Source organism: Leuresthes tenuis, unplaced genomic scaffold, assembly GCF_036924035.1.
Source record: "Leuresthes tenuis unplaced genomic scaffold, fLeuTen1.0.hap1 SCAF_1, whole genome shotgun sequence".
In the NCBI taxonomy this organism is placed as follows: domain Eukaryota; kingdom Metazoa; phylum Chordata; class Actinopteri; order Atheriniformes; family Atherinopsidae; genus Leuresthes; species Leuresthes tenuis.
Window position 1 is genome coordinate 494,013 of NW_027325355.1, and position 24,789 is coordinate 518,801.

General features: G+C 49.7%; 9 pseudogenes; all 9 read right to left on the minus strand.

Annotated features, from left to right (window-relative positions):
• Positions 1-21,351: 21,351 nt before the first annotated feature.
• On the minus strand, positions 21,352-21,470 carry LOC140300833 (5S ribosomal RNA; annotated as a pseudogene).
• Positions 21,471-21,739: 269 nt separating this feature from the next.
• LOC140290994 (5S ribosomal RNA) lies at positions 21,740-21,858 on the minus strand (annotated as a pseudogene).
• Positions 21,859-22,127: 269 nt separating this feature from the next.
• On the minus strand, positions 22,128-22,246 carry LOC140269311 (5S ribosomal RNA; annotated as a pseudogene).
• Positions 22,247-22,518: 272 nt separating this feature from the next.
• LOC140296815 (5S ribosomal RNA) lies at positions 22,519-22,637 on the minus strand (annotated as a pseudogene).
• A 269-nt stretch (positions 22,638-22,906) lies between these two features.
• LOC140294824 (5S ribosomal RNA) lies at positions 22,907-23,025 on the minus strand (annotated as a pseudogene).
• A 269-nt stretch (positions 23,026-23,294) lies between these two features.
• On the minus strand, positions 23,295-23,413 carry LOC140296895 (5S ribosomal RNA; annotated as a pseudogene).
• Positions 23,414-23,682: 269 nt separating this feature from the next.
• On the minus strand, positions 23,683-23,801 carry LOC140316457 (5S ribosomal RNA; annotated as a pseudogene).
• Positions 23,802-24,070: 269 nt separating this feature from the next.
• On the minus strand, positions 24,071-24,189 carry LOC140294955 (5S ribosomal RNA; annotated as a pseudogene).
• Positions 24,190-24,458: 269 nt separating this feature from the next.
• On the minus strand, positions 24,459-24,577 carry LOC140309355 (5S ribosomal RNA; annotated as a pseudogene).
• Between the last annotated feature and the right edge of the window lie 212 nt (positions 24,578-24,789).

Genomic DNA, 24,789 nt, shown 5'->3' on the forward strand with positions numbered 1-24,789 from the left:
CACATTAGGTCTTGGGGGGTGGTTGCACTGAGTGGCATCTGGTGGACGGGGCTCTTTGGGTATGTAGGCTGCCCAGAGGGCCGCGCTCCCAGTTCTACAAGGTTGGCTGCCCCTCAATTTTAATCGCTCACTATTAGAAAATATTGAAGAGCCAGAAGGGTGAGGGGAGGGGTCTTCTCACACCCCTGCTTCCTGGTTGCTGCTCGGGAAGGAGTGGCCAGGAGGAATTAATTATTCTGCTGGTTCAGGGTCTGTGGTGGCTGGGGGGCTGCTGGCCCCATGGTGTGCCCACTGTGCTAGACCCCAGCGGAGTCAAGGGAGGGATGACGTGTGGATGTGTGGATGTATGGGACGTGAAAGTGTGTGTGGTGATGATTGGGCCTGGGTCTGGGACTTGCTGTCGCCTGGCCTGCCTGTGCTTCTCCCAATGGGGGGGCGGCGTTGCCTCTCCCCACTCCTCGCGACTTCACCCACCTGTGGGCACGTCTTGACTGCCAGGGCTCTTGGCCAGGGGCACTGGGACAGGCGCTGACCCACTGCGTGGCTGTCTGGGGCGCTTGGCCCTCCCGGGTATTGGGTGGGGCCTCTGCCGGGGGGTTTTGGGGCGCTCGGGCTCCTGGGGCCGGGTCCGGTGCACGGCCCATGTCTGGGCGGCTGGGGCCTGGTGGGGTCGGTGGGCTGTTGCCCCTGGCTCCCGGGCGCCTCTGCCCTATGCTTATGGGGGCTCTGTCCGGGGGCTTCCACTGCTGTCTTCTGGGTGGATGCGTGGTTGTCCCTGCGGTGGGTATCCTGGGTTCTGTGCTCCGTGGGGGCTGCTGGTGGCCTGGGTCTTGTGGGCCTCTCTGCCTGTTTCTGATTGCTTGGGGGGGCTGTGGATTGTGGCCGTGTACACTTATACACTCATAAGTAAGAACGGTTATCATGTAGGTCCTGTGCCATGGGTGTTGCATGTTCTCACACACACACACACAATACACATTCATTAGTCCAGTAGCAGTTGATGTATTACCATGTCGCCTCAGGTCATCTATATGCACAGTTGTGATGTATGCGATTGCCACTACTTGTGCTTGTTTTTGTTTGTTTGTGTGTTTGTTTTTTCTCTGCTTGTTTGCATGGTCCTCGCAGTGTTATGTATCGCAAAGAAAACTATTCTCATGAACTGGAAAGCGAAAAACAGTCTGTGTATTAAGCAGTTTAGAAATGTTATTTTAGATCATATTAGCATGGAAACAATGTCTGCCTCCTCAAAACATCAATTGGCTGAATTTCATTCTCTCTGGTCCCCGCTGATTAGCTTTATCACATAGTGGTGGTGGTGGGTTGCTGTCCCGTCGCTCTGGGCGGTTGGGTGTGTGCTGGGGGGGGGCTGTGTGGCTTTGGGCATCTGGTGGTCTCTCGGGTCGTGGGGACCGGGTTGGTCATTGCTGGGGGGGACTGTGTGTCGGGCTTGGAGGGCAGTTTTGGGGGCTTGCGGGTGGGGCTGTCTTGCTGTGTGGGGCGGGGTCCCTTAGGGGCCTTGGGGTGGTGGCTGCTGGCTCTGTACCGGGTGGCTGGGCCGCTCTGGCGTGGGTGGTGGTGCTGGGCCTGGGCCCTGGTGGCTGGGTTGCCCTGGACATGCCACAGTATGGGTGGGTTGGTGCAGGTCCTGGTGCCAGGCTTGTTGCTCTGGGACCTCCAGGGTGTCCGCAGGTGGTTGTTTTCTTTAGGGTGTTGGGGCGTGCGGTGGGGGGGGTGCTTTTCCCCTGTTGAGGGGGGGGGCCTGGGTGATGGTGGGTCTCAGGCCCGGGCTGCTGCGTCTGGTGTGACCGGGTGGTTTGTTTGTTGTTGTTTGTTTGTTTTTTTGTAGAGGTCCTCCGGGCTGGGATGGGGTTGGGTTGAGTGGGGTTGGACGGGGTGGGTACTTTCTGGGGGTACAGTAGCTCCCGGAATATGGTCGCTGCAAGCCCCGAGCCTGGTGGACATCAGGCCCTCTTGATGTCTTGATGTGTTGGGTCCGAGGTAGCGGGTGCCTATTGCAGCCAGTCCCTGGCTGCCCTCTCTGGGGGAGACTAGCTCTCCCAGTGTATATCCCCATACCCCTCTCCCTTTTGGCTCCTGTACACAGCACACACTCACACATGAAGAGTTTTGGGGGCGTGTGTGTTCTGTGGGGTGTATTGGATGGGGCCACGTAGGTGGTCCCCTTGGCTGCACTCTGCAGTTCCCCGCCCCTGTTTTAATTACACCTTAGACATCACTACTTATCAAACACACACACACACACACATTAGGTCTTGGGGGGTGGTTGCACTGAGTGGCATCTGGTGGACGGGGCTCTTTGGGTATGTAGGCTGCCCAGAGGGCCGCGCTCCCAGTTCTACAAGGTTGGCTGCCCCTCAATTTTAATCGCTCACTATTAGAAAATATTGAAGAGCCAGAAGGGTGAGGGGAGGGGTCTTCTCACACCCCTGCTTCCTGGTTGCTGCTCGGGAAGGAGTGGCCAGGAGGAATTAATTATTCTGCTGGTTCAGGGTCTGTGGTGGCTGGGGGGCTGCTGGCCCCATGGTGTGCCCACTGTGCTAGACCCCAGCGGAGTCAAGGGAGGGATGACGTGTGGATGTGTGGATGTATGGGACGTGAAAGTGTGTGTGGTGATGATTGGGCCTGGGTCTGGGACTTGCTGTCGCCTGGCCTGCCTGTGCTTCTCCCAATGGGGGGGCGGCGTTGCCTCTCCCCACTCCTCGCGACTTCACCCACCTGTGGGCACGTCTTGACTGCCAGGGCTCTTGGCCAGGGGCACTGGGGCAGGCGCTGACCCACTGCGTGGCTGTCTGGGGCGCTTGGCCCTCCCGGGTATTGGGTGGGGCCTCTGCCGGGGGGTTTTGGGGCGCTCGGGCTCCTGGGGCCGGGTCCGGTGCACGGCCCATGTCTGGGCGGCTGGGGCCTGGTGGGGTCGGTGGGCTGTTGCCCCTGGCTCCCGGGCGCCTCTGCCCTATGCTTATGGGGGCTCTGTCCGGGGGCTTCCACTGCTGTCTTCTGGGTGGATGCGTGGTTGTCCCTGTGGTGGGCATCCTGGGTTCTGTGCTCCGTGGGGGCTGCTGGTGGCCTGGGTCTTGTGGGCCTCTCTGCCTGTTTCTGATTGCTTGGGGGGGCTGTGGATTGTGGCCGTGTACACTTATACACTCATAAGTAAGAACGGTTATCATGTAGGTCCTGTGCCATGGGTGTTGCATGTTCTCACACACACACACACAATACACATTCATTAGTCCAGTAGCAGTTGATGTATTACCATGTCGCCTCAGGTCATCTATATGCACAGTTGTGTTGTATGCGATTGCCACTACTTGTGCTTGTTTTTGTTTGTTTGTGTGTTTGTTTTTTCTCTGCTTGTTTGCATGGTCCTCGCAGTGTTATGTATCGCAAAGAAAACTATTCTCATGAACTGGAAAGCGAAAAACAGTCTGTGTATTAAGCAGTTTAGAAATGTTATTTTAGATTATATTAGCATGGAAACAATGTCTGCCTCCTCAAAACATCAATTGGCTGAATTTCATTCTCTCTGGTCCCCGTTGATTAGCTTTATCACATAGTGGTGGTGGTGGGTTGCTGTACCGTCGCTCTGGGCGGTTGGGTGTGTGCTGGGGGGGGGGGGCTGTGTGGCTTTGGGTGTCTGGTGGTCTCTCGGGTCGTGGGGACCGGGTTGGTCATTGCTGGGGGGGACTGTGTGTCGGGCTTGGAGGGCAGTTTTGGGGGCTTGCGGGTGGGGCTGTCTTGCTGTGTGGGGCGGGGTCCCTTAGGGGCCTTGGGGTGGTGGCTGCTGGCTCTGTACCGGGTGGCTGGGCCGCTCTGGCGTGGGTGGTGGTGCTGGGCCTGGGCCCTGGTGGCTGGGCGCTGCCTTGCGCCCGGGGGGGCTGGGTTGCCCTGGACATGCCACAGTATGGGTGGGTTGGTGCAGGTCCTGGTGCCAGGCTTGTTGCTCTGGGACCTCCAGGGTATCCGCAGGTGGTTGTTTTCTTTAGGGTGTTGGGGCGTGCGGTGGGGGGGGGTGCTTTTCCCCTGTTGAGGGGGGGGCCTGGGTGATGGTGGGTCTCAGGCCCGGGCTGCTGCGTCTGGTGTGACCGGGTGGTTTGTTTGTTGTTGTTTGTTTGTTTTTTTGTAGAGGTCCTCCGGGGTGGGATGGTGTTGGGTTGAGTGGGGTTGGACGGGGTGGGTACTTTCTGGGGGTACAGTAGCTCCCGGAATATGGTCGCTGCAAGCCCCGAGCCTGGTGGACATCAGGCCCTCTTGATGTCCTGATGTGTTGGGTCCGAGGTAGCGGGTGCCTATTGCAGCCAGTCCCTGGCTGCCCTCTCTGGGGGAGACTAGCTGTCCCAGTGTATATCCCCATACCCCTCTCCCTTTTGGCTCCTGTACACAGCACACACTCACACCTGAAGGGTTTTGGGGGCGTGTGTGTTCTGTGGGGTGTAGTGGATGGGGCCACGTAGGCGGTCCCCTTGGCTGCACTCTGCAGTTCCCCACCCCTGTTTTAATTACACCTTAGACATCACTACTTATCAAACACACACATACACATTAGGTCTTGCGGGGTGGTTGCACTGAGTTGCATCTGGTGGGCGGGGCTCTTTGGGTATGTAGGCTGCCCAGAGGGCCGTGCTCCCAGTTCTACCAGTTCGGGTTTGGGTCACACTTCATCAACTGGATAAGGATATTATATAGCTCCCCAAATGCAAGTGTCAGGACAAATGATCAAACTTCTCCAAGCTTCAGTCTGCAGAGAGGTACAAGACCGGGTTGCCCACTTTCTCCCTCACAATACTTTATATATTTTTGATAGTAGTTTTGGGGTGCAGATGCTTAGAAATTCTGCTACCCTAATCGGGAGTTGTAAGTCTGGTTGGTGGAGGATATATTTCTTTCTTATTATAGACTTAAGTTGTTGATATTCTAGGAATTTATTGCTGCCTATCTCATGTTGTGATATGAGCTCATCAAATGAAATAAAATTTCCATTTTGGATTATATGTTCCAGATGTTTGATTCCTTTGATCTTCCACAGAGTAAAGTTTAGCATTTTTTTGTTTTGCAGGATGTCAGGATTGTTCCAGATGGGTGTAAGCTTACACGGGACAAGTGAAGACTTTGTTATTTTTAGAAATTCCCACCAGGCTGTCAGAGAGGTGCTGATGTTAATGCTTTTAAAACATTTGTGATTTTTTTACGTTTTGACTAATAAGTGGCAGGTCAGAGATTTCCAGATTATCACACAATGCTTGTTCTATATTTGTCCATGGTTCATCTATTGGGCTAGGTTTAAACCATTTTGATATATACTGTAACCTATTGGCTAAGGAATAGCGCTGAAAATGAGGTAAATCTAATCCACCACTTTCCTTGGTTTTCTGTAGCGTTTTTAAACTAATACGTGGTGGTTTGTTTTTCCACAGAAATTTGGAGATGCATGAATCTAGTGACTTAAACCAAGTAGCAGGTGGTTTTATGGGGATCATTGAGAACAAATAGTTAACTTTTGGTAGTATCATCATTTTAATGGTTGTAACTCTCCCCATAAGTGATATAGCTAAGAACTTCCAACAAGAGAGATCGTCCTCTACTGTCTTTAATAATTGCACATAATTTAGCTTTGTTAGCTCTGAGAGCCTGGAGGAAATGTTTATGCCTAAATATCTAATATTTCCTGACTGTAAAGTGATCGCATGTATATTCTGGACCCTACAGTTAATGGGCAGAACTGTGGTCTTAGACCAATTGATAGAGTAGTCAGAAAGTGCTGAGAATTTATTTATGAGTGTGATCGTGTGAGTGAGAGACGTCTGTGAGTTGTGGAGGAAAAGTAATACATCATCAGCATAAAGACTTATTTTATGCTCAATTATTTTGGGGTTGGATGCCTTTAATATTTCTATCTTGTCTGTTAGCAGCTGCTAAAGGTTCGATGAAAATAGCAAAAAGTGATGGAGAAAGTGGGCAACCCTGTCTTGTACCTCTCTGCAGACTGAAGCTTGGAGAAGTTTGATCATTTGTCCTGACACTTGCATTTGAGGAGCTATATAATATCCTTATCCAGTTGATGAAGTGTGACCCAAACCCGAATTTTTTTAATGCTGCGAATAAAAATTTCCAGTTCACTCGATCAAATGCTTTTTCTGCATCTAGAGAGACTATTGTGGTTTCCAGGTTGTCGATGGTAGAATCGTCTATGAGATTAATTAGCCTGTGAGTGTTAGTGGATGAGTGTCTACCCTTTATGAAACCTGTCTAGTCAGGATGTATTATAAGTGCAGTTATTTTTTCTATTCTTTTGGCGAGGGCTTTACAAATTATTTTGAGGTCTGCATTTATTAGAGTTATTGGGCGGTAGCTGGATGGAAGTATGGGGTCTTTTCCTAGTTTCTGTAGCAGGATAATGTTAGCAGAGTTCATGTGTGGGGATAATCTGCCATTCTGCTTAACTTGTAATACCATTTTGTGAAATGCAGGTGCCAAAACAGTCCAAAATTCTTTGTAGAACTCTGCTGGAAAACCATCTGGTGGCCACCCGGGGCTTTGTTACTAGGCATATGTTGAAGGGCTTCATGGAGTATGGGTGGGTTGGTGCAGGTCCTGGTGCCAGGCTTGTTGCTCTGGGACCTCCAGGGTATCCGCAGGTGGTTGTTTTCTTTAGGGTGTTGGGAAGTGCGGTGGGGGGGGGGGTCCTTTTCCCCTGTTGAGGGGGGGGCCTGGGTGATGGTGGGTCTCAGGCCCGGGCTGCTGCGTCTGGTGTGACCGGGTGGTTTGTTTGTTGTTGTTTGTTTGTTTTTTTGTAGAGGTCCTCCGGGGTGGGATGGGGTTGGTTGAGTGGGGTTGGACGGGGTGGGTACTTTCTGGGGGTACAGTAGCTCCCGGAATATGGTCGCTGCAAGCCCCGAGCCTGGTGGACATCAGGCCCTCTTGATGTCCTGATGTGTTGGGTCCGAGGTAGCGGGTGCCTATTGCAGCCAGTCCCTGGCTGCCCTCTCTGGGGGAGACTAGCTCTCCCAGTGTATATCCCCATACCCCTCTCCCTTTTGGCTCCTGTACACAGCACACACTCACACATGAAGAGTTTTGGGGGCGTGTGTGTTCTGTGGGGTGTATTGGATGGGGCCACGTAGGTGGTCCCCTTGGCTGCACTCTGCAGTTCCCCGCCCCTGTTTTAATTACACCTTAGACATCACTACTTATCAAACACACACACACACACACATTAGGTCTTGGGGGGTGGTTGCACTGAGTGGCATCTGGTGGACGGGGCTCTTTGGGTATGTAGGCTGCCCAGAGGGCCGCGCTCCCAGTTCTACAAGGTTGGCTGCCCCTCAATTTTAATCGCTCACTATTAGAAAATATTGAAGAGCCAGAAGGGTGAGGGGAGGGGTCTTCTCACACCCCTGCTTCCTGGTTGCTGCTCGGGAAGGAGTGGCCAGGAGGAATTAATTATTCTGCTGGTTCAGGGTCTGTGGTGGCTGGGGGGCTGCTGGCCCCATGGTGTGCCCACTGTGCTAGACCCCAGCGGAGTCAAGGGAGGGATGACGTGTGGATGTGTGGATGTATGGGACGTGAAAGTGTGTGTGGTGATGATTGGGCCTGGGTCTGGGACTTGCTGTCGCCTGGCCTGCCTGTGCTTCTCCCAATGGGGGGGCGGCGTTGCCTCTCCCCACTCCTCGCGACTTCACCCACCTGTGGGCACGTCTTGACTGCCAGGGCTCTTGGCCAGGGGCACTGGGGCAGGCGCTGACCCACTGCGTGGCTGTCTGGGGCGCTTGGCCCTCCCGGGTATTGGGTGGGGCCTCTGCCGGGGGGTTTTGGGGCGCTCGGGCTCCTGGGGCCGGGTCCGGTGCACGGCCCATGTCTGGGCGGCTGGGGCCTGGTGGGGTCGGTGGGCTGTTGCCCCTGGCTCCCGGGCGCCTCTGCCCTATGCTTATGGGGGCTCTGTCCGGGGGCTTCCACTGCTGTCTTCTGGGTGGATGCGTGGTTGTCCCTGTGGTGGGCATCCTGGGTTCTGTGCTCCGTGGGGGCTGCTGGTGGCCTGGGTCTTGTGGGCCTCTCTGCCTGTTTCTGATTGCTTGGGGGGGCTGTGGATTGTGGCCGTGTACACTTATACACTCATAAGTAAGAACGGTTATCATGTAGGTCCTGTGCCATGGGTGTTGCATGTTCTCACACACACACACACAATACACATTCATTAGTCCAGTAGCAGTTGATGTATTACCATGTCGCCTCAGGTCATCTATATGCACAGTTGTGTTGTATGCGATTGCCACTACTTGTGCTTGTTTTTGTTTGTTTGTGTGTTTGTTTTTTCTCTGCTTGTTTGCATGGTCCTCGCAGTGTTATGTATCGCAAAGAAAACTATTCTCATGAACTGGAAAGCGAAAAACAGTCTGTGTATTAAGCAGTTTAGAAATGTTATTTTAGATTATATTAGCATGGAAACAATGTCTGCCTCCTCAAAACATCAATTGGCTGAATTTCATTCTCTCTGGTCCCCGTTGATTAGCTTTATCACATAGTGGTGGTGGTGGGTTGCTGTACCGTCGCTCTGGGCGGTTGGGTGTGTGCTGGGGGGGGGGGGCTGTGTGGCTTTGGGTGTCTGGTGGTCTCTCGGGTCGTGGGGACCGGGTTGGTCATTGCTGGGGGGGACTGTGTGTCGGGCTTGGAGGGCAGTTTTGGGGGCTTGCGGGTGGGGCTGTCTTGCTGTGTGGGGCGGGGTCCCTTAGGGGCCTTGGGGTGGTGGCTGCTGGCTCTGTACCGGGTGGCTGGGCCGCTCTGGCGTGGGTGGTGGTGCTGGGCCTGGGCCCTGGTGGCTGGGCGCTGCCTTGCGCCCGGGGGGGCTGGGTTGCCCTGGACATGCCACAGTATGGGTGGGTTGGTGCAGGTCCTGGTGCCAGGCTTGTTGCTCTGGGACCTCCAGGGTATCCGCAGGTGGTTGTTTTCTTTAGGGTGTTGGGGCGTGCGGTGGGGGGGGGTGCTTTTCCCCTGTTGAGGGGGGGGCCTGGGTGATGGTGGGTCTCAGGCCCGGGCTGCTGCGTCTGGTGTGACCGGGTGGTTTGTTTGTTGTTGTTTGTTTGTTTTTTTGTAGAGGTCCTCCGGGGTGGGATGGTGTTGGGTTGAGTGGGGTTGGACGGGGTGGGTACTTTCTGGGGGTACAGTAGCTCCCGGAATATGGTCGCTGCAAGCCCCGAGCCTGGTGGACATCAGGCCCTCTTGATGTCCTGATGTGTTGGGTCCGAGGTAGCGGGTGCCTATTGCAGCCAGTCCCTGGCTGCCCTCTCTGGGGGAGACTAGCTGTCCCAGTGTATATCCCCATACCCCTCTCCCTTTTGGCTCCTGTACACAGCACACACTCACACCTGAAGGGTTTTGGGGGCGTGTGTGTTCTGTGGGGTGTAGTGGATGGGGCCACGTAGGCGGTCCCCTTGGCTGCACTCTGCAGTTCCCCACCCCTGTTTTAATTACACCTTAGACATCACTACTTATCAAACACACACATACACATTAGGTCTTGCGGGGTGGTTGCACTGAGTTGCATCTGGTGGGCGGGGCTCTTTGGGTATGTAGGCTGCCCAGAGGGCCGTGCTCCCAGTTCTACCAGTTCGGGTTTGGGTCACACTTCATCAACTGGATAAGGATATTATATAGCTCCCCAAATGCAAGTGTCAGGACAAATGATCAAACTTCTCCAAGCTTCAGTCTGCAGAGAGGTACAAGACCGGGTTGCCCACTTTCTCCCTCACAATACTTTATATATTTTTGATAGTAGTTTTGGGGTGCAGATGCTTAGAAATTCTGCTACCCTAATCGGGAGTTGTAAGTCTGGTTGGTGGAGGATATATTTCTTTCTTATTATAGACTTAAGTTGTTGATATTCTAGGAATTTATTGCTGCCTATCTCATGTTGTGATATGAGCTCATCAAATGAAATAAAATTTCCATTTTGGATTATATGTTCCAGATGTTTGATTCCTTTGATCTTCCACAGAGTAAAGTTTAGCATTTTTTTGTTTTGCAGGATGTCAGGATTGTTCCAGATGGGTGTAAGCTTACACGGGACAAGTGAAGACTTTGTTATTTTTAGAAATTCCCACCAGGCTGTCAGAGAGGTGCTGATGTTAATGCTTTTAAAACATTTGTGATTTTTTTACGTTTTGACTAATAAGTGGCAGGTCAGAGATTTCCAGATTATCACACAATGCTTGTTCTATATTTGTCCATGGTTCATCTATTGGGCTAGGTTTAAACCATTTTGATATATACTGTAACCTATTGGCTAAGGAATAGCGCTGAAAATGAGGTAAATCTAATCCACCACTTTCCTTGGTTTTCTGTAGCGTTTTTAAACTAATACGTGGTGGTTTGTTTTTCCACAGAAATTTGGAGATGCATGAATCTAGTAACTTAAACCAAGTAGCAGGTGGTTTTATGGGGATCATTGAGAACAAATAGTTAACTTTTGGTAGTATCATCATTTTAATGGTTGTAACTCTCCCCATAAGTGATATAGCTAAGAACTTCCAACAAGAGAGATCGTCCTCTACTGTCTTTAATAATTGCACATAATTTAGCTTTGTTAGCTCTGAGAGCCTGGAGGAAATGTTTATGCCTAAATATCTAATATTTCCTGACTGTAAAGTGATCGCATGTATATTCTGGACCCTACAGTTAATGGGCAGAACTGTGGTCTTAGACCAATTGATAGAGTAGTCAGAAAGTGCTGAGAATTTATTTATGAGTGTGATCGTGTGAGTGAGAGACGTCTGTGAGTTGTGGAGGAAAAGTAATACATCATCAGCATAAAGACTTATTTTATGCTCAATTATTTTGGGGTTGGATGCCTTTAATATTTCTATCTTGTCTGTTAGCAGCTGCTAAAGGTTCGATGAAAATAGCAAAAAGTGATGGAGAAAGTGGGCAACCCTGTCTTGTACCTCTCTGCAGACTGAAGCTTGGAGAAGTTTGATCATTTGTCCTGACACTTGCATTTGAGGAGCTATATAATATCCTTATCCAGTTGATGAAGTGTGACCCAAACCCGAATTTTTTTAATGCTGCGAATAAAAATTTCCAGTTCACTCGATCAAATGCTTTTTCTGCATCTAGAGAGACTATTGTGGTTTCCAGGTTGTCGATGGTAGAATCGTCTATGAGATTAATTAGCCTGTGAGTGTTAGTGGATGAGTGTCTACCCTTTATGAAACCTGTCTAGTCAGGATGTATTATAAGTGCAGTTATTTTTTCTATTCTTTTGGCGAGGGCTTTACAAATTATTTTGAGGTCTGCATTTATTAGAGTTATTGGGCGGTAGCTGGATGGAAGTATGGGGTCTTTTCCTAGTTTCTGTAGCAGGATAATGTTAGCAGAGTTCATGTGTGGGGATAATCTGCCATTCTGCTTAACTTGTAATACCATTTTGTGAAATGCAGGTGCCAAAACAGTCCAAAATTCTTTGTAGAACTCTGCTGGAAAACCATCTGGTGGCCACCCGGGGCTTTGTTACTAGGCATATGTTGAAGGGCTTCATGGAGTATGGGTGGGTTGGTGCAGGTCCTGGTGCCAGGCTTGTTGCTCTGGGACCTCCAGGGTGTCCGCAGGTGGTTGTTTTCTTTAGGGTGTTGGGGCGTGCGGTGGGCGTTGTGCTTTTCCCCTGTTGGGGGGGTGGCCTGGGTGATGGTGGATCTCAGGCCCGGGCTGCTGCGTCTGGTGTGACCGGGTGGTTTGTTTGTTGTTGTTTGTTTGTTTGTTTGTAGAGGTCCTCCGGAGTGGGGTGGGGTTGGGTTGAGTGGGGTGGGGTTGGGTGCGTACCTTCTGGGGATACAGTCGCTGCAGGCCCCGAGCCTGGTGGACATCAGGCCCTCCTGCCCTGTGTTGGGTCCCAGGTAGTGGGGGTGCATATTGCAGCCAGTCCCCCGGTGTATATCCCCATACCCCTCTCCCTTTTGGCTCCTGTACACAGCACGCTGTGTGCCCGCTGCGCTACACCCCAGCGGAGTCAAGGGAGGGAGGACGTGTGGATGTGTGGATGTATGGGACGTCAAAGTGTGTGTGGTGATGATTGGGCCTGGGTCTGGGACTTGCCATCGCCTAGCCTGCCTGTGCTTCTCCCAATAGGGGGGCGGCGTTGCCTCTCCCCACTGCTCGCAACTTCACCCACCTGTGGGCACGTCGTGACTCCCAGTAACTTGGCCAGGGAAGCTGGGGCAGGCGCTTGACCCACTGCGTGGCTGTCTGTGGTGCTTGGCCCTCCCGGGTATTGGGTGGGGCCTCTGCCGGGGGGTTTTGGGGCGTTTTGGGTTCCTGGGGCCCGGGTCCGTGGCCTGGTGGGGTCGGTGGGCTGTTGTCCCTGGTTCCCGGGGGGCCTCTGCCCTATGCTTATGGGGGCTCTGTCCGGGGGCTTCCACTGCTGTCTACTGGGTGGATCCGTGGTTGTCCCTGCGGTGGGCATCCTGGGTTCTGTGCTCCGTGGGGGCTGCTGGTGGCCTGGGTCTTGTGGGCCTCTCTGCCTGCTTCTGATTGCTTGGGGGGGGCTGTGGATTGTGGCACTCATAACTAAGCACGGTTATCATGTAGGTCCTGTGCCATGGGTGTTGCATGTTCCCCCCACACACACACACACAACACACATTCATTAGTCCAGTAGCAGTTGATGTATTACCATGTCGCCTCAGGTCATCTATATCCACAGTTGTGTTGTATGCGATTGCCACTACTTGTGCTTGTTGTTGTTTGTTCTCTGCTTGTCTGCTTTCAGGTGCTCCTGGTGGCGCAAAGGCTGGATTCGCAACAGAGACCATGGATTATTGTCTGTTTTGTTTTTTTACAGGTGTAGCAGCTGGTTGTCTGGTTTTTGTTTCTTTTTTTGTTCTGTTTCCTCTTCTTTCCTTTTCCCCCGGTCCGGTTCAGTTCCATTACATGTTATATATAACAAGAAATAAATAAATGGGCATCAAGGGGAGCTTTACATTTATAAAACTTCCCTTGGCAAAGCAAATCAGTTTGGCATAAAAGGTATTCACAATTCTGCTGCCATAATGCTGAACAGAACAAGGGAAAAAAGTGAAGGAATTCATTTTACAGCTAAATCCTCATAAAGAGCGTATTGCTCAACCATAAGTGTGGTTCTTTCTCATACAAGGTTATACAAAGAAGTTTATGTTTGAAACCAGCTTAAACATGGACAAATATGAAGGACAAAGCAGTTTTAACTTGGTTTGAGTGAAGCAATTAATTTTATGGCAATATCTGAAATCTTGACTATCTACTTAAAAGAAAGCGAATTTCGGATTCCAGAAGAACAAGTGTGGTTCTTTCTCATATAAGGTAATATAAAGAAGTTTATACTTGAAACCAGCTTAGACATGGATAAATAAGAAGGACAAAGCAGTTTTAACTTGGTTGAAGTGAAGGAATTCATTTTACAGCAAAATCCTGAATCGTGCATAACTCCTCATAAGGAGTGTATTGCTCAAACATGTGTTGTTTTTTTCTCATACAAGATTATAAAAAGAAATTTATGTTTGAAACCATCTTAAACATTGACAAATATGAAGGACAAAGCAGTTTTAACTTGGTTTGAGTGAAGCAATTCATTTTATGGCAATATCTGAAATCTTCACTATCTCCTTGAAAGAAAGCGAATTTCGGATTCTAGAAGAACAAGTGTGGTTCTTTCTCATATAAGGTAATATAAAGAAGTTTATACTCGAAACCAGCTTAGACATGGATAAATAAGAAGGACAAAGCAGTTTTAACTTGGTTGAAGTGAAGGATTTCATTTTACAGCAAAATCCTGAAACGTGCATTACTCCTCATAAGGAGTGTATTGCTCAAACATGTGTTTTTTTCTCATACAAGATTATAAAAAGAAATTTATGTTTGAAACCATCTTAAACATTGACAAATATGAAGGACAAAGCAGTTTTAACTTGGTTTGAGTGAAGCAATTCATTTTATGGCAATATCTGAAATCTTCACTATCTCCTTGAAAGAAAGCGAATTTCGGAATCTAGAAGAACAAGTGTGGTTCTTTCTCATATAAGGTAATATAAAGAAGTTTATCATTGAAACCAGCGTAGACGTGGATAAATATGAAGGACAAAGCAGTTTTAACTTGGTTTAAGTGAAGGAATTCATAGTTAGCAGTTCCTTGATGAGGGATATTTCAGACACCAAAATCCATTTTCTAAAGAGAAATAAAGAGAAAACAACAATCACTTCTGTTAAAGACTGAAAAAGAAATGTCACCCATGAAATCAACAATGCTTTTAGGGACTTCTATAAAACCTTATATTCATCACAAAATGATCCATCAGACAGTAACATAGATCAGTTTCTTAGTAATATCAACCTTCCAAAATTACAAACCGAACAGGCAATGGCTCTGGATTCACCTCTCTCAATAGGAGAACTCCATGAAGCCCTTCAACATATGCCTAGTAACAAAGCCCCGGGTGGCCACCAGATGGTTTTCCAGCAGAGTTCTACAAAGAATTGTGGACTGTTTTGGCACTGCATTTCACAAAATGGTATTACAAGTTAAGCAGAATGGCAGATTATCCCCACACATGAACTCTGCTAACATTATCCTGCTACAGAAACCAGGAAAAGACCCCATACTTCCATCCAGCTACCGCCCAATATCTCTAATAAATGCAGACCTCAAAATAATTTGTAAAGTCCTCGCCAAAAGAATAGAAAAAATAACTCCACTTATAATACATCCTGACCAGACAGGTTTCATAAAGGGTAGACGATCATCCACTAACACTCGCAGGCTAATTAATCTCATAGACTATTCTACCATCGACAACCTGGAAACCACAATAGTCTCTCTAGATGCAGAAAAAGCATTTGATCGAGTGAACTGGAAATTTTTATTCGCAGCATTAAAAAAATTCGGGTTTGGGTCACACTTCATCAACTGGATAAGGATATTATATAGCTCCCCAAATGCAAGTGTCAGGACAAATGATCAAACTTCTCCAAGCTTCAGTCTGCAGAGAGGTACAAGACAGGGTTGCCCACTTTCTCCATCACTTTTTGCTATTTTCATCGAACCTTTTGCAGCTGCTATCAGACAAGATAGAAATATTAAAGGCATCCAACCCCAAAATATTGAGCATAAAATAAGTCTTTATGCTGATGATGTATTACTTTTCCTCCACAACTCACAGACATCTCTCACTCACACGATCACACTCATAAATAAATTCTCAGCACTTTCTGACTACTCTATCAATTGGTCTAAGACCACAGTTCTGCCCATTAACTGTAGGGTCCAGAATATACCTGCGATCACTTTACAGTCAGGAAATATTAGATATTTAGGCATAAACATTTCCTCCAGGCTCTCAGAGCTAACAAAGCTAAATTATGTGCAATTATTAAAGACAGTAGAGGACGATCTCTCTCGTTGGAAGTCCTTACCTATATCACTTATGGGGAGAGTTACAACCATTAAAATGATGATACTACCAAAAGTTAACTATTTGTTCTCAATGATCCCCATAAAACCATCTGCTACTTGGTTTAAGTCACTAGATTAATGCATCTCCAAATTTCTGTGGAAAAACAAACCACCACGTATTAGTTTAAAAACGCTACAGAAAACCAAGGAAAGTGGTTGATTAGATTTACCTCATTTTCAGCGCTATTCCTTAGCCAATAGGTTACAGTATATATCAAAATGGTTTAAACCTAGCCCAATAGATGAACCACACAGCTTCTGGCCACAAATATGTTTGAACACCTTTAGAATGACTCGAAATCCTAATTTACAGCTCATACAATACAAAATTCTTCATAGAACACACTATACAGGACAAAGGATGTTCAGGATGGGTCTAACACACTCTAACATCTGCTCACATTGCACAGATAACACACCTGATGATTATGCACACGCTTTGTGGTTTTGTGCGCCTGTCCAGAAGTTCTGGTTTGAAGTGTGTACGGACCTATCAACGTGGCTAAAGTGTAGCATTCCTGCATGCTGGGTGACTTAGACAACATCAACATGGAAATTAACTCAGCACACATGGTCCTCACAGTGTTATGTATCGCAAAGAAAACTATTGTCATGAACTGGAAAGTGAAGAATAATCTGTGTATTAACCTGTTTAGAAATGTTCTTTTAGATTATATTAGCATGGAAACAATGTCTGCCTCCTTAAAACATCAATTGGCTGAATTTCATTCTCTCTGGTCCCCGCTGATTAACTGTGTGGCTTCGGGCGTCTGGTGGTCTCTCGGGTCGTGGGGACCGGGTTGGTCATTGCTGGGGGGGACTGTGTGTCGGGCTTGGAGGGCAGTTTTGGGGGCTTGCGGGTGGGGCTGTCTTGCTGTGTGGGGCGGGGTCCCTTAGGGGCCTTGGGGTGGTGGCTGCTGGCTCTATACCGGGTGGCTGGGCCGCTCTGGCGTGGGTGGTGGTGCTGGGCCTGGGCCCTGGTGGCTGGGCGCTGCCTTGCGCCCGGGGGGGCTGGGTTGCCCTGGACATGCCACAGTATGGGTGGGTTAGTGCAGGTCCTGGTGCCAGGCTTGTTGCTCTGGGACCTCCAGGGTGTCCGCAGGTGGTTGTTTTCTTTAGGGTGTTGGGGCGTGCGGTGGGGGGGTTGCTTTTCCCCTGATGGGGGGGGGCCAGGGTGATGGTGGGTCTCAGGCCCGGGCTGCTGCGTCTGGTGTGACCGGGTGGTTTGTTTGTTGTTGTTTGTGTGTTTGTTTGTAGAGGTCCTCCGGGGTGGGGTTGGGTTGAGTGGGGTGGGGCGGGGTGGGTACCTTCTGGGGGTACAGTAGCTCCCGGAATATGGTCGCTGCAGGCCCCGAGCCTGGTGGACATCAGGCCCTCCTGCCCTGTGCTGGGTCCCAGGTAGCGGGGGTGCCTATTGCTGCCAGTCCCTGGCTGCCCTCTCCGGGGGAGAGTAGCTCTCCCGGTGTATATCCCCATACCCTCTCCCTTTTGGCTCCTGTACACAGCACACACTCACACATGAAGGGTTTTGGGGGGCGTGTGTGTTCTGTGGGGTGTAGTGGATGGGGCCACGTAGGTGGTCCCCTTGGCTGCACTCTGCAGTTCCCCGCCCCTGTTTTAATTACACCTTAGACATCACTACTTATCAAACACACACACACACACACATTACGTCTTGGGGGGTGGTTGCACTGAGTGGCATCTGGTGGACGGGGCTCTTTGGGTATGTAGGCTGCCCAGAGGGCCGCCCTCCCAGTTCTACAAGGTTGGCTGCCCCTCAATTTTAATCGCTCACTATTAGAAAATATTGAAGAGCCAGAAGGGTGAGGGGAGGGGTCTTCTCACACCCCTGCTTCCTGGTTGCTGCTCGGGAAGGAGTGGCCAGGAGGAATTAATTATTCTGCTGGTTCAGGGTCTGTGGTGGCTGGGGGGCTGCTGGCCCCATGGTGTGCCCACTGTGCTAGACCCCAGCGGAGTCAAGGGAGGGATGACGTGTGGATGTATGGGACGTGAAAGTGTGTGTGGTGATGATTGGGCCTGGGTCTGGGACTTGCTGTCGCCTGGCCTGCCTGTGCTTCTCCCAATGGGGGGGCGGCGTTGCCTCTCCCCACTCCTCGCGACTTCACCCACCTGTGGGCACGTCCTGACTGCCAGGGCTCTTGGCCAGGGGCACTGGGGCAGGCGCTGACCCACTGCGTGGCTGTCTGGGGCGCTTGGCCCTCCCGGGTATTGGGTGGGGCCTCTGCCGGGGGGTTTTGGGGCGCTCGGGCTCCTGGGGCCGGGTCCGGTGCACGGCCCATGTCTGGGCGGCTGGGGCCTGGTGGGGTCGGTGGGCTGTTGCCCCTGGCTCCCGGGCGCCTCTGCCCTATGCTTATGGGGGCTCTGTCCGGGGGCTTCCACTGCTGTCTTCTGGGTGGATGCGTGGTTGTCCCTGCGGTGGGCATCCTGGGTTCTGTGCTCCGTGGGGGCTGCTGGTGGCCTGGGTCTTGTGGGCCTCTCTGCCTGTTTCTGATTGCTTGGGGGGGCTGTGGATTGTGGCCGTGTACACTTATACACTCATAAGTAAGAACGGTTATCATGTAGGTCCTGTGCCATGGGTGTTGCATGTTCTCACACACACACACACACACACACAATACACATTCATTAGTCCAGTAGCAGTTGATGTATTACCATGTCGCCTCAGGTCATCTATATGCACAGTTGTGTTGTATGCGATTGCCACTACTTGTGCTTGTTTTTGTTTGTTTGTGTGTTTGTTTTTTCTCTGCTTGTTTGCATGGTCCTCGCAGTGTTATGTATCGCAAAGAAAACTATTCTCATGAACTGGAAAGCGAAAAACAGTCTGTGTATTAAGCAGTTTAGAAATGTTGTTTTAGATTATATTAGCATGGAAACAATGTCTGCCTCCTCAAAACATCAATTGGCTGAATTTCATTCTCTCTGGTCCCCGCTGATTAGCTTTATCACATAGTGGTGGTGGTGGGTTGCTGTCCCGTCGCTCTGGGCGGTTGGGTGTGTGCTGGGGGGGGGCTGTGTGGCTTTGGGCGTCTGGTGGTCTCACGGGTCGTGGGGACCGGGTTGGTCATTGCTGGGGGGGACTGTGTGTCGGGCTTGGAGGGCAGTTTTGGGGGCTTGCGGGTGGGGCTGTCTTGCTGTGTGGGGCGGGGTCCCTTAGGGGCCTTGGGGTGGTGGCTGCTGGCTCTGTACCGGGTGGCTGGGCCGCTCTGGCATGGGTGGTGGTGCTGGGCCTGGGCCCTGGTGGCTGGGCGCTGCCTTGCGCCCGGGGGGGCTGGGTTGCCCTGGACATGCCACAGTATGGGTGGGTTGGTGCAGGTCCTGGTGCCAGGCTTGTTGCTCTGGGACCTCCAGGGTATCCGCAGGTGGTTGTTTTCTTTAGGGTGTTGGGGCGTGCGGTGGGGGGGGGTGCTTTTCCCCTGTTGAGGGGGGGGCCTGGGTGATGGTGGGTCTCAGGCCCGGGCTGCTGCGTCTGGTGTGACCGGGTGGTTTGTTTGTTGTTGTTTGTTTGTTTTTTTGTAGAGGTCCTCCGGGGTGGGATGGGGTTGGTTGAGTGGGGTTGGACGGGGTGGGTACTTTCTGGGGGTACAGTAGCTCCCGGAATATGGTCGCTGCAAGCCCCGAGCCTGGTGGACATCAGGCCCTCTTGATGTCCTGATGTGTTGGGTCCGAGGTAGCGGGTGCCTATTGCAGCCAGTCCCTGGCTGCCCTCTCTGGGGGAGACTAGCTCTCCCGGTGTATATCCCCATACCCCTCTCCCTTTTGGCTCCTGTACACAGCACACACTCACACATGAAGGGTTTTGGGGGCGTGTGTGTTCTGTGGGGTGTAGTGGATGGGGCCACGTAGGCGGTCCCCTTGGCTGCACTCTGCAGTTCCCCACCCCTTTTTTAATTACACCTTAGACATCACTACTTATCAAACACACACATACACACTAGGTGGTTGCACTGAGTGGCATCTGGTGGGCGGGGCTCTTTGGGTATGTAGGCTGCCCAGAGGGCCGTGCTCCCAGTTCTACCAGTTCGGGTTTGGGTCACACTTCATCAACTGGATAAGGATATTATATAGCTCCCCAAATGCAAGTGTCAGGACAAATGATCAAACTTCTCCAAGCTTCAGTCTGCAGAGAGGTACAAGACCGGGTTGCCCACTTTCTCCCTCACAATACTTTATATATTTTTGATAGTAGTTTTGGGGTGCAGATGCTTAGAAATTCTGCTACCCTAATCGGGAGTTGTAAGTCTGGTTGGTGGAGGATATATTTCTTTCTTATTATAGACTTAAGTTGTTGATATTCTAGGAATTTATTGCTGCCTATCTCATGTTGTGATATGAGCTCATCAAATGAAATAAAATTTCCATTTTGGATTATATGTTCCAGATGTTTGATTCCTTTGATCTTCCACAGAGTAAAGTTTAGCATTTTTTTGTTTTGCAGGATGTCAGGATTGTTCCAGATGGGTGTAAGCTTACACGGGACAAGTGAAGACTTTGTTATTTTTAGAAATTCCCACCAGGCTGTCAGAGAGGTGCTGATGTTAATGCTTTTAAAACATTTGTGATTTTTTTACGTTTTGACTAATAAGTGGCAGGTCAGAGATTTCCAGATTATCACACAATGCTTGTTCTATATTCATCCATGGTTCATCTATTGGGCTAGGTTTAAACCATTTTGATATATACTGTAACCTATTGGCTTACAACTCCCGATTAGAGTAGCAGAATTTCTAAGCATCTGCATCCCAAAACTACTATCAAAAATACATAAATTATTGTCTAAGATAGATGACACAATGTCTTTACCATCCTAAAAATGGGAGGCAGATTTATCCATCAGTTCTAGTCATAGCTTCTGGCCACAAATATGTTTGAACACCTTCAGAATGACTCGAAATCCTAATTTACAGCTCATACAATACAAAATTCTTCATAGAACACACTATACAGGACAAAGGATGTTAAGGATGGGTCTAACACGCTCAAACATCTGCTCACATTGCACAGATAACACACCTGATGATTATGCACACGCTTTGTGGTTTTGTGCGCCTGTCCAGAAGGTCTGGTTTGAAGTCTGTACGGACCTATCAACATGGCTAAAGTGTAGCATTCCTGCATGCCCCACACTGTGCATACTGGGTGACTTAGACAACATCAACATGGAAATGAACTCAGCACACATGGTCATCACAGTGTTATGTATCGCAAAGAAAACTATTCTCATGAACTGGAAAGCGAAGAACAATCTGTGTATTAACCAGTTTAGAAATGTTCTTTTAGATTACATTAGCATGGAAACAATGTCTGCCTCTTTCAAACATCAATTGGCTGAATTTCATTCTCTCTGGTCCCCGCTGATTAGCTTTATCACATAGTGGTGGTGGTGGGTTGCTGTCCCGTCGCTCTGGGCGGTTGGGTGTGTGCTGGGGGGGGGCTGTGTGGCTTCGGGCGTCTGGTGGTCTCTCGGGTCGTGGGGACTGGGTTGGTGATTGCTGGGGGGGACTGTGTGTCGGGCTTGGAGGGCAGTTTTGGGGGCTTGCAGGTGGGGCTGTCTTGCGGTGTGGGGCGGGGTCCCTTAGGGGCCTTGGGGTGGTGGCTGCTAAGTACTGGAATCATACACTTCCTCTATGTAACCAGATAATTGCCGAGAAAGGCTGACTTGTAGTGGGCACATCTTCCTCCCTGATGTGATTATTCTCTGCAGCTGAAACTGAGACTCTCAGATCACTTCGTGTCTGCCAACAAAGAAGCAGCAGCTGCTGAAGATGACCAACTTCCTCATGTGTCACAGGATGATCAGACGTTGCAACAAAAGACATGCAGGTGGTCGAGAGAAGAGAAGAAGCTTACAGCACCTGGTATTCCCAAGAGATTTCCCATCCAAGTACTAACCAGGCCCAACACTGCTTGGCTTCCGAGATCAGACGAGGTCAGGCATGTTCAGGGTGGTGTGGCCGTAAGCAACAATGTCTCTGACAAATGTGCATTATATAGGTACTGGAATCATACGGTTCCTCTATGCAACCAGATAATTGCCGAGAAAGGCTGATGTGTAGCGGGCATATCATCTTCTCTGATGTGGTCATTCTCTGCAACTGAAACTGAGACTCTCAGATCACTTCGTGTCTTCCAACAAAGCAGCAGCAGCTGAAGATGACCAACTTCCTCATGTGTCACAGGGTGATCAGACGTTGCAACAAAAGACATGCAGGTTGTAGAGAGAAGAGAAAACGCTTACAGCACCTGGTATTCCCAAGCAGTCTCCCATTAAAGTACTAACCAGGACCAACCCTCCTTGGCTTCCGAGATCAGACGAGGTCGGGCATATTCAGGGTGGTGTGGCCGTAAGGAACAATTTCTGTGACAAATGTGCATTATATAGGTACTGGAATCATACACTTCCTCTATGTAACCAGATAATTGCAGAGAAAGGCTGACTTGTTATGGGCACATCTTCTTCCCTGATGTGATTATTCTCTGCAGCTGAAACTGAGACTCTCAGATCACTTGGTGTCTGCCAACAAAGCAGCAGCAGCTGAAGATGACCAACTTCCTCATGTGTCACAGGGTGATCAGGCGTTGCAACAAAAGACATGCAGGTTGTAGAGAGAAGAGAAAACGCTTACAGCACCTGGTATTCCCAAGCAGTCTACCATCCAAGTACTAACCAGGCTCAAACCTGCTTGGCTTCCGAGATCAGACGAGGTCGGGTATATTCAGGGTGGTGTGGCCGTAAGCAACAATAACTGTGACAAATGTGCATTATATAAGTACTGGAATCATACACTTCCTCTATGTAACCAGATAATTTCCGAGAAAGGCTCACTTGTTATGGGCACATCTTCTTCCCTGATGTGATCATTCTCTGCAGCTGAAACTGAGACTCTCAGATCACTTCGTGTCTGCCAACAAAGCAGCAGCAGCTGCTGAAGATGACCAACTTCCTCATGTGTCACAGGGTGATCAGACGTTGCAACAAAAGACATGCAGGTGGTAGAGAGAAGAGAAAAAGCTTACCATACCTGGCATTCCCAAGAGGTCTTCCATCCAAGTACTAACCAGGCCCAAACCTCCTTGGCTTCTGAGATCAGACGAGGTCGAGCATGTTCAGGGTGGTGTGGCCGTAAGCAACAGTGTCTCTGACAAATGTGCATTATATAGGTACTGGAATCATACGGTTCCTCTATGCAACCAGATCATTTCCGAGAAAGGCTGATGTGTAGTGGGCACATCTTCTTCCCTGACGTGATTATTCTCTGCAGCTGAAACTGAGACTCTCAGATCACTTTGTGTCTGCCAACAAAGCAGCAGCAGCTGAAGATGACCAACTTCCTCATGTGTCACAGGGTGATCAGACGTTGCAACAAAAGACATGCAGGTGGTAGAGAGAAGAGAAAAAGCTTACAGCACCTGGTATTCCCAGAGAGTCTATCATCCAAGTACTAACCAGGCCCAAACCTGCTTGGCTTCCGAGATCAGACGTGGTCAGGCATATTCAGGGTGGTGTGGCGGTAAGCAACCATAACTGTGACAAATGTGCATTATAAAGATATTGGAATCATACAGTTCCTCTATGTAACCAGATAATTGCCAAGAAAAGCTGATAAGTAGTGGGCACATCTTCTTCCCTGACGTGATTATTCTCTCGAGCTGAAACTGAGACTCTCAGATCACTTTGTGTCTGCCAACAAAGCAGCAGAAGCTGAAGATGACCAACTTCCTCATGTGTCACAGGGTGATCAGACGTTGCAACAAAAGACATGCAGGTGGTAGAGAGAAGAGAAAAAGCTTACAGCACCTCGTATTCCCAAGAGGTCTTCCATCCAAGTCCAAACCAGGCCCAACTGTGCTTGGCTTCCGAGATCAGACGAGGTCGGGCATGTTCAGGGTTGTGTGGCCGTAAGCAACAATGTCTCTGACAAATGTGCATTATATAGGTACTGGAATCATATGGTTCCTCTATGCAACCAGATAATTGCCGAGAAAGGCTGATGTGTAGCGGGCATATCATCTTCTCTGATGTGATCATTCTCTTCAGCTGAAACTGAGACTCTCAGATCACTTCGTGTCTGCCAACAAAGCAGCAGCAGCTGAAGATGACCACCTTCCTCATGTGTCACAGGGTGATCAGACGTTGCAACAAAAGACATGCAGGTGGTAGAGAGAAGAAAAAAAGCTTACAGCACCTGGTATTCCCAAGCGGTCTCCCATCAAAGTACTAACCAGGCCCAACCCTCCTTGGCTTCCGAGATCAGACGAGGTTGGACATATTCAGGGTGGTTTGGCCGTAAGCAAAAATCTCTGTGACAAATGCGCATTATATAGGCAATCAAATCATATGGTTCCTCTATGTAACCAGATAATTGCAGAGAAAGGCTAACTTGTTGTGGGCACATCTTCTTCCCTGACGTGATAATTCTCTCCAGCTGAAAATGAGACTCTCAGATCACTTCGTGTCTGCCAACAAAGCAGCAGCAGCTGAAGATGACCAACTTCCTCATGTGTCACAGGGTGATCAGACATTGCAACAAAAGACATGCAGGTGGTTGAGAGAAGAGAAAAAGCTTAAAGCACCTGGTATTCCCAAAAGGTCTTCCATCCAAGTACAAACCAGGCCCAACTGTGCTTGGCTTCCGAGATCAGACGAGGGCGGGCATGTTCAGGGTGGTGTGGCCGTAAGCAACAATGTCTCTGAAAAATGTGCATTATATAGGTACTGGAATCATACGGTTCCTCTATGCAACCAGATAATTGCAGAGAAAGACTGATGTGTAGTGGGCACATCTTGTTCCCTGACGTGATCATTCTCTTCAGCTGAAACTGACACTCTCAGATCACTTCGTGTTTGCCAACAAAGCAGCCGCAGCTGAAGATGACCAAATACCTCATGTGTCACAGGGTGATCAGACGTTGCAACAAAACACATGCAGGTGGTAGAGAGAAGAGAAAAACCTTACAGCACCTGGTATTCCCAAAAGGTCTCCCACCCAAGTACTAACCAGGCCCAACACTGCTTGGCTTCCGAGATCAGACGAGGTCAGGCAAATTCAGGGTGGTGTGGCCGTAAGTAACAATGTCTGTGACAAATGTGCATTATATAGGTACAGGAATCATACGGTTCCTCTATGTAACCAGATAATTGCTGAGAAAGGCTGATGTGTAGTGGGCACATCTTCTTCCCTGACGTGATTATTCTCTTCAGCTGAAACTGAGACTCTCAGATCACTTCGTGTCTTCCAACAAAGCAGCAGCAGCTGAAGATGGCCAACTTCCTCATGTGT